Source organism: Prinia subflava, chromosome 8, assembly GCF_021018805.1.
Source record: "Prinia subflava isolate CZ2003 ecotype Zambia chromosome 8, Cam_Psub_1.2, whole genome shotgun sequence".
Taxonomy (NCBI): domain Eukaryota; kingdom Metazoa; phylum Chordata; class Aves; order Passeriformes; family Cisticolidae; genus Prinia; species Prinia subflava.
In genome coordinates, this window is record NC_086254.1 from 21759662 (window position 1) to 21767848 (window position 8187).

At 48.3% G+C, this 8187-nt stretch overlaps 1 long non-coding RNA gene across 3 annotated transcripts; it reads right to left on the reverse strand.

Moving 5' to 3' along the window:
• Window positions 1–1334: 1334 nt before the first annotated feature.
• Window positions 1335–7571, reverse strand: LOC134553932 (uncharacterized). Of its 3 annotated transcripts, none has more exons than XR_010081165.1 (3): window positions 6013–7571; window positions 3536–4992; window positions 1335–2725 (listed from the first exon to the last, which is right to left on the reverse strand). It is a non-coding gene; the product is annotated as an uncharacterized LOC134553932 (long non-coding RNA). The 3 variants fall into 3 exon arrangements; XR_010081166.1 differs by having other exon boundaries at window positions 1335–1847; window positions 2546–4992; window positions 6013–7568; XR_010081164.1 differs by having other exon boundaries at window positions 1338–3703; window positions 4881–4992; window positions 6013–7553.
• Window positions 7572–8187: the final 616 nt, after the last annotated feature.

Below are 8187 nucleotides of genomic sequence, written 5' to 3' on the forward strand. Positions count from 1 at the left end.
CTGCAGCGCTCGGCATCCCAACCCGAACCATCGGCAAATGGCTCTATTCGAGGAAGAAAAAGGGATGATGAAGGGTCCCGAGTTGTGTGAGCCTTTCTGCTTCCACAGCCCCACCTGAGCCCTCCTGGAAGGACAACCCAGGTAAAGGGTTTGCAATAAGAAAGGCACGACTGACCTCACAGACAAAGCAGTGGGATGTTTTACAGAGAACACGAGATGCTTTGGTCCCCCATGTGGCTCAGTACATGGTCCCCACTGCCCTAGGCCAGAGCTCTCTCCATAACACTGGGAATCGCTGTGTTTTCTGCCAGTTCATTTCTTCGATGTTTCCCTCTGGGCTTGAAGAGCAAAAGGATTTAAAAAAAAAAAAAAACCCAAAACCAAAAAACAAAACAAAACAAAACAAAACAAAACAAAACAAAACAAAACAAAAAAACCACAAAACCCAAAAAACAAACAAACAAAAAAAAACCCCACAATGGCTGGCTGAAGAGGTTCGTCTGACAATCACAGAATCATTTAGATTGGAAAAGTCCTGTGAGCACACTGAGTCCAACTGAGCTGACCTAGTCCTGCCAAGGCCACCACTGACCATGTCCCCAGGTGCCACATCCACACGGATTTAAACCCCTCCAGGGATGGGGACCCCTCCCCTGCCCTGGGCAGCTGTGACAGGGCTGGACACCCCTTTCCATGAAGAATTTTTCCCTAATATCCAATCCAAACTTCCCCTGGCCCAGCCTGAGGCCATTCCCTCTCCTCCTGTTCCTGGCAGCAGAGCCCGACCCCCCCCCCGGCTGTCCCCTCCTGTCAGGAGTTGTGCAGAGCCACAAAGTCCCCCCGAGCCTCCTTTTCTCCAGGCTGAGCCCCTTTCCAGCTCCCTCAGCTGCTCCCGACCCTTCCCTGGCCCAGCTGCAGATCAGTCTGTGGTTGCCTTGAGCACCAGAGAAATGTCTCATCAATGTCCCACTGGGCTTTCAGTTTCACAGGATGCTGCTTTTGCCTGGGCTTTGAGGGCAGAAAGGACAAAAGGCATTTGGAAGGGAAGTCAGGGAGCATTATGCCAACAATGACTCCTGGAAGAAGGACTTTGGTTAAGTTAATTGTGATCTGTAACTCTCCCTCCATTTCTCAGACTTTCCCCAATCTTTATGGACTCTCTTGTCACTAAAATTTTTACTGCCAGTGTCTTCAAAGTGGGGACACATGGCTCCCCTGAGCAGAGATGGCACAGATACTTAAAGGTGTTCACCTTTCTAAACAGGATCATAATGCTGAATGTTGATATTTCCCCTGAAATTAAATCTAATCACTTCCAAAGTAGCTTTGGCTCAGTTAAACAGCTTTTTAATATATAGAGAAAATTGAATTTTTTATTAGATTTCAGGGCATTTAATATTGTGCTTGGATTTATAATGGAGTATAAAATGAAAGCAATGAAAGCAATTGAAAAGGAAAAGATGCCTCCTTGAAAGAAAACCAAAATTATTGAAATGGCTGCATGAAATGCCTTCCAAAGGAATGTCATAGAATCCCAGACTGTTTTGGGTTAGAAGGGACCTTTAAATAATCCAGTCCCACCCCCTGCCATGGGCAGGGACACCTCCCACTGTCTCAGGCTGCTCCAAGCCCTGTCCACCCTGGCCTTGGACACTGCCAGGGATCCAGGGGCAGCCACAGCTGCTCTGGACAACTAAATGCTCCATTTCCATGCCCATTTCCCTCCAAAGAAAGGTGATGATGAAAACATCCTATTGGCAGAGAGCTGAACCAGCATTTTCCAGTGGAAGAATTTCTCCCCCAGCAGCAGAGAGGATGCTCCAGGTGCCTTCCTCCTCCCCCTCCTCCTGCAGAAATATTAATGCACATTAATACTCCCCTGGAGGCTCTGGACCCCAGCAAGGGAATATTGGATTTTTAGAGGTGTTTCTCAGCACTCAGAACCTGCCCTGCTCCCTCTGACATTCCCAGCTTCTCTGTAATAACAGATTTACCAGCCCTCTCTCTGGGGCTGTGTTCATTGGGGTTCCAAGGTTTCCTGTCAGAGGTGACTCGTGTGGTGCCTGCTCAGCTCCAAAGCCAGCTGGAGCATCCCAGGGACTTTGGCTCCATCCTCCTGTGTCTGTCCTTCACCGCCCACCCTGAGCAAGACGTGGTGTCTCTTCATCCTATACAGAATTAGAGCACTGCTGCTTCTGTCCTGTGTCTTGAGTTCTAAGATTTGGGGATGAAAAAACGTACTAAAAAATTATATTTTCTCTGGTGCCTCTCCCTTTAAATAGCTCTTAAAGTCCTACTTGTTCTCCATTAAATTTTACATGGTTTTATTTTCAGTTATATGTGTTAGTTCTGCCTGATACTCTTGTTCCTCAGAAAGTCTGTAAAAACACCTTGAATTACTCATGAATAATTCAAGTTTAGGACCTGTTCCAGGCCCTTGTTTCTGGATAACGCCAGACATTTGTTCTTGTTGGCACATGAAACAAGCAAGGAAAATTTGCCAATTTTTTTTTTCGTTCTTTTGCCCAAAAAACATCTTCATTACCTTTCCTTCCTTTTTAACTTCTCCTTTAGTGCCTGTGCAGCTCTTAACTGAATTTCTCCAAAGGAGGCAGTTTTCATGGGATTACAATTCTCAGAATAATTAGAGAAAGAATCCCACAAATTAAGAAGTCATCCTTCCATTACCATGGCAACCCTGATTGTCCTTCCTCAAGTGGCTGAACTGGGAAAACAAGAAAAAAAATCTCAAAGCTAATTGCATTCCTGGTGCCAAAGGAGCAGAGCTGGGAGGTGACACAGGACAGATGTCCTGGGGGGTCCCGAGGGGGGATCCCTCTGTGCTAAAGATCTAAAGGTGTTGGAGAGGGTCCAAAGGATGGACACAAGGCTGCAGAAGGGTCTGGAGGAGCCACACGAGGAGCAGCTGAGGGCACTTGGCCTGTTCAGCTGGAGCAGAGGAGCTGAGGGCAGAGTTCAGCAGGGCTGCAGCTCCTCCCCAGGGGCAGCTCCAATCTCTGCTCTGTGACAGGGACAGGACCCAGGGAACAGCTGGAGCTGTGCCAGGAGGGCTGGGATGGATATTGGGAAAGGTTCTTCCCCCACAGGTGCTGGGCACTGCCCAGGCTCCCCAGGGAATGGTCCCAGTCCCGAGGCTGCCAGAGCTCCAGGAGTGTTTGCACAGCACTGCCAGGGATGCACAGGGTGGGGTTGCTGGGGGGGTCTGGGCAGGGCCAGTGGGTAAAAAACTTCTGTTTGCATTTGTATTGGGAGCAAATCCCAGCTTCTGCTATCCCAGGTTGGTCCAAACCCTATCTAACCTGGCCTTGGACACTGCCAGGGGTGCAGGTGCAGCCACAGCTTCTCTGGGCACCCTGTGCCAGGGCCTCACCACCCTCACAGCCATCCAGCCCTGCCCTATGGCAGTGGAAGCCATTCCCTGTGTCCTGTCCCTCCAGCCCTTGTCCCCAATCCCTCCCCAGCTCTCCTGGAGCCCCTTTAGGCTCTGCAAGGGGCTCTGAGCTCTCTCTGGAACCTTCTTTTCTCCAGGTGAACACTCCCAGCTCTCCCAGCCTGGCTCCAGAGCAGAGGGGCTCCAGCCCTGGGAGCACTGCCTGAAGTCTCCTCTAGACCTGATCCAGCAGCTCCAGGTCCTTCCTGTGCTGAGGACCCCAGGACTGGAGGCATTTCTGCAGGTGGACCTCTGAAAGACAGAAATATGAAATGAGTTGACTGAAAGGACTGTTCGCTGTGGGGACAGATTGATACAGTGGAGATGTGGCATCATTAGAACTGTGGCATCATTAGAACTCTATGGACATCAGGGTCATGGATAAGGGGCAAAGTTTGCTGGAGGCCACACCAGATGCTTTTGGCTGAAACCTGTAATTTAATTTGTGCTTCCCAGTGTGCTGGATGGGCCTATACTTTTCCCCCTCGGGAATGCTGGGTGAGTTAGTCCATGGTTATTCAATAGGCTGAGAAGCAGCAGGGACAAGAACTCGACCAGATTATGATATTTACTCTCAGCAGGATTCTCTCCACTCCAGATGAGCTGTTTCTGCACTGAGAGAACAAACTTCATCTTAAATCCTTGCCCTTTCTGAGGGGGAAGAAGGCATGAAATTTCTGTGTTCCTTTTGGATGTGATCTAAGTCAGTGTTGTAATAACTGCCTGGAGCTGCTCTTGGCAGAGATGAGCAGCTCAGGCATTTTACTCCATCGAGCTGCCCCAGCTTAACAGGTCCCTTCAGCTTGTGTAAGATGTGACAGAAGAGGGTCCTACCCTGAGCCCTTTGCTCATCACATGTTCTCTGAGAGGGTATCTGAGGTGATGGGGGAGAGAAGAGGCCCGGAAAAGCTAACAAATATTTCTGCCTACTTTCAGAGGGGAGAAAAAATTGCAAATTTGGCTCAATAGATATTTTATCCAAGTTCATTTCTGTCTATGAATACTTCCCTGTGAGAGTGGGCAGGCCCTGGCACAGGGTGCCCAGAGCAGCTGTGGCTGCCCCTGGATCCCTGGCAGTGCCCAAGGCCAGGGTGGACAGGGCTTGGAGCAGCCTGGGACAGTGGAAGGTGTCCCTGCCACAGCAGGGGTGGCACTGGATGATATTTAAGATCCCTTCCAACCCAGACCCCTCTGGCACTCTCTGATGGTATGACATGCATCACCAGTCCTCTACCACAGTGTCTTTGCTGGTCTCCACTCTATAGAAGGGCAGAAAGTTCATTCCAGAAGATGAAGGAAGGTTCTGTTTTCCCATCATACAGGAAAAAAACCCTGTGCTGAGTCCTCTCTGTGGGTGAGAGCTTTGCTGGTCTGGCTGGGAAAGGCTGTGACCAGGCTGGTAGGGATGGGAGTGACTCAGTGCTCTCACTTGGCAGACAGCATTGAAGATCAATTATCTGAGCAGTGGAAATGTCTTTTCATGTCAGTCAGAGCTTCTTGTGGTGATGCTGGTCAGTGATATCTGGGCAGGAAAAGGCTGCCTGGAAAATGAAATTGAAAGAACCTAAACCTTGTGTAATAACAACAAAAAATCCAAACAAAACCAAAACTTTGGATTTTTTCTAGTATTTTGAAACAAACCATCAGTTATATCAGCCTAAATAGAATAGATTAATGTCCCCATCCCACCATGTGCTGGGTGTGGGTGGGAGAAAGTTAATTTCCTTCACAGTAACTTGTCTGGGGCTCTGGTTGGGATTTTGTGAGATAATCCAGGGGTGTCTTCCTTTTGCTGAGCTGGGCTGACAGAGTTGGGCCTTTTCTGCTCCTCACCCCACTAGAGGGGAGGCTCGGCAAACCCAAGAAGCTAGGGAAGGCACAGCCAGAATCCCAGCTAATCCCAGCTGATCCCAGGGATATTTCAGACCATATGGAGTCATACTTAGCTGGGGGAAGAAGGAGGAGAGGGAATTCTCTGAGTGATGGCCTTTGTCTGCTAAAGTCACCATGCCAGTGATAAGGCCCTGTTTTTCTGGGATGGCTGAGACTGCCTGTGATGGGAAGCAGTGAATGGACTCTTTGGTTTGCCTTGCTTGCACACACAGTTTTTGCTTTACTTATTAAAATGTTTGCCTCAACCCAAGTTTTCTCACTTCTACTCTGCTGATTCTCTTCACCTCATCCCACCGGGATGTGTAAGGATGAGTTGTAACTGGGGTTAAACCAGGATTCTGAAAATGTTCCCTACAGTCCTTCCAGACATGTCCCAGCAAGGGAGATGTTTCTGGGTTGGAGTTTTAGCTGGATGTGGGATTTTGGGATATGAATCTCCATCCCTAAGAAACCCATCACTGAATTTACATCTGGACAAGATCTGAGTGGCTGCTTGTCCTAGTTTAGGACAAATTTAGGGGAAAATTCCCACAACTCCCTCCCCCACCACTGGGTTTGGGAGGAATTTCCTCAGAGGAAAAGTGGAAAAAACTTGTTTATTGAGAAACAACGAAAAAACACTCCCCAACACAAGAAAAACAGTCCGAAATGACAACAAATGTTTTCACCAGTCCAAGAGAGGGTGAGCAGTCTCTGCTGCGGAGGGTGCCAAAGCTTCTTTCAGGTGCAGACTCTGGGGGGTGTTCCCTTGATGTTCCCGAATCAGGGCCCGAAGCAGGTCCGATGTCTTCAGGGAAGGGAGGAAGGAAAGAAGGGGAAACACAAAAGCAGAAAAATGGCAAAAATGGCAAAAAGCAGAAAGCAAGAGAGCAAAGCCAGCAAAGCAGCCTAAAGCTAGCAGCAGCAAGCCAAAAGCAAGCAGCCGGGGGAGGGGCTCAGCTATAGACAAAACAAACTGGGAACATGGGAACAGGAAAACAAACAACAAAAAACAAAACAAAACAAAACAAAAAAACAAACAAAATAAAACCACCAAAAAACCCCCACGATTTGAGATACAAAGCATGAAAATGTCCTGTCACCCCAGGACACTGCTGGTCTAAGTTACCATTTAGGAAGAGCACTCTTATTCCAACTCTTATTCCTCCACAACCCTGTAGGTGATCTACAACATTGCAAACTGGCAGGTTCAGGAAAATCCAAGTGATTTATTAGGATCACTGAGAGTGCTTGCAGCCTCCCTTAGAGACAGAAGAAGCTAATTCCCTGTTTCATTTTGCAAAGGTAGTAGGGATGGCCCCATAGGCAGCCTGATTTAGAGTTTTAATAACAACCAGCAAGGAGCAGAGCCGGTTCTTTGCCTTCTCAGTAATTCATGTTTAAATACAGCACCAAATCAAGTTCTAATGAAACAACAAAGCAAGCACTGCCTGTTTCCCTGCTGTAGTTCTGTGTCTGGTCATGTTTCTGGCCAGGCAGGATGTGATGGAAGTTTGCTGATAGCCGAAAATGAGCTGGGACTCAGATTCCAGGTGTTGCTTAGGGTGGTGAGGGAGGAGCTCTCCAGGGCAGATGGGAGAACTTCAGAAATAAATTCTCAACCAGCAGAAAATTGGCCGTCACTCATCTGCACTGAGAAGCCAGGTGTGACAGTTATTGCAGTTATTGCCAGAGCTGCAGCTCTTGCTACTAAGAATGGAAGAGTATTTCAAGGATCTTGACTCTTATAAAGTGTCCAGGAAAGGTCTCACTGAGTCAGAGCTGAGAGGGTGATTAGGAAGGAATTGTTCCCTGTGAGGGTGGGGAGGCCCTGGCACAAATCACCCAGAAAAGCTGTGGCTCCCCATCCCTGGAACCATCCAAGGCCAGACTGGATGGGGCTTGGAACAACCTGGGATAGAGGAAGGTGTCTCTGCCCATGGCAGGGGATTGGACTGGGTGGTCTTTAATGTCCTATCCAACCCAAACTAGCCTGGATTCTATGAGCCCAGCATAGTGGGAAAGGATCCCCAGTGCAGTCACTGTAGCTGAGCCAGAGAGAGCAGCAGAGATGGTGGAGCTGAAACATCTTCTGAAAGAATCTTCCTGAATGCATCTGCCAAAATCATCTTACTGAAACCATCCCCCAAAGGCATTTTCCTGAAAGCCTCTCCTGAAACCATCTTCCAAAAGCACCCTCTGAAGCCATGTCCCAAAAGCATCTTTCTGAAAGCATCTACTGAAAACATCCTCCTGAAACCATCTCCTGAAAGCATCTACTGAAAGCATCTTTCTGAAAGCATCTTCATGAAAGCATTTCCCATGGTGGCATCTCTCCAACCCTTCAGCATCGTGTCTTTGCAATTATAATTTCTGCTGTGGGTCACCCTCATATGTCAGAGTCTAGCCAGGAAGGAGCTGTAAATACGAGAAAAGCAAATTTGCAAGTGGTAAAAGCCCTTAAAGAGAAATTTGTGATTTGCTTGAGCAAATCTTGCCAAAACTGCTCTGTTTCCTCCTCTCAGGGAAATTGCTGAGAGATGCAAGATAGATGCAGGTCCGATTCTTGTAAATCAAAAGCAGGCACAGCAATGTAACTCAGCCTCTGCCAGAGCTCAGCCACCAACATTTACTCATCATTCACAGCACTGAGTGGCTGGGATTTGGGAAGGCCCCAGGCCCTGGGGGAGTCATTTTCAGCATGCCATCAGTTTTTTGGCTGACTTTCCACAGGAAGCTGCTCTGTGGTGGTGGAACTTGGGTTTTTAGGAAGGTGAAGCATTTCTGTGTTCCATTCCCTGCCCAAGTATTATCAAAGCAGTCTGGTTCAAGTAGTGGGATCTGCTGTCAGGATGAACTGTCTG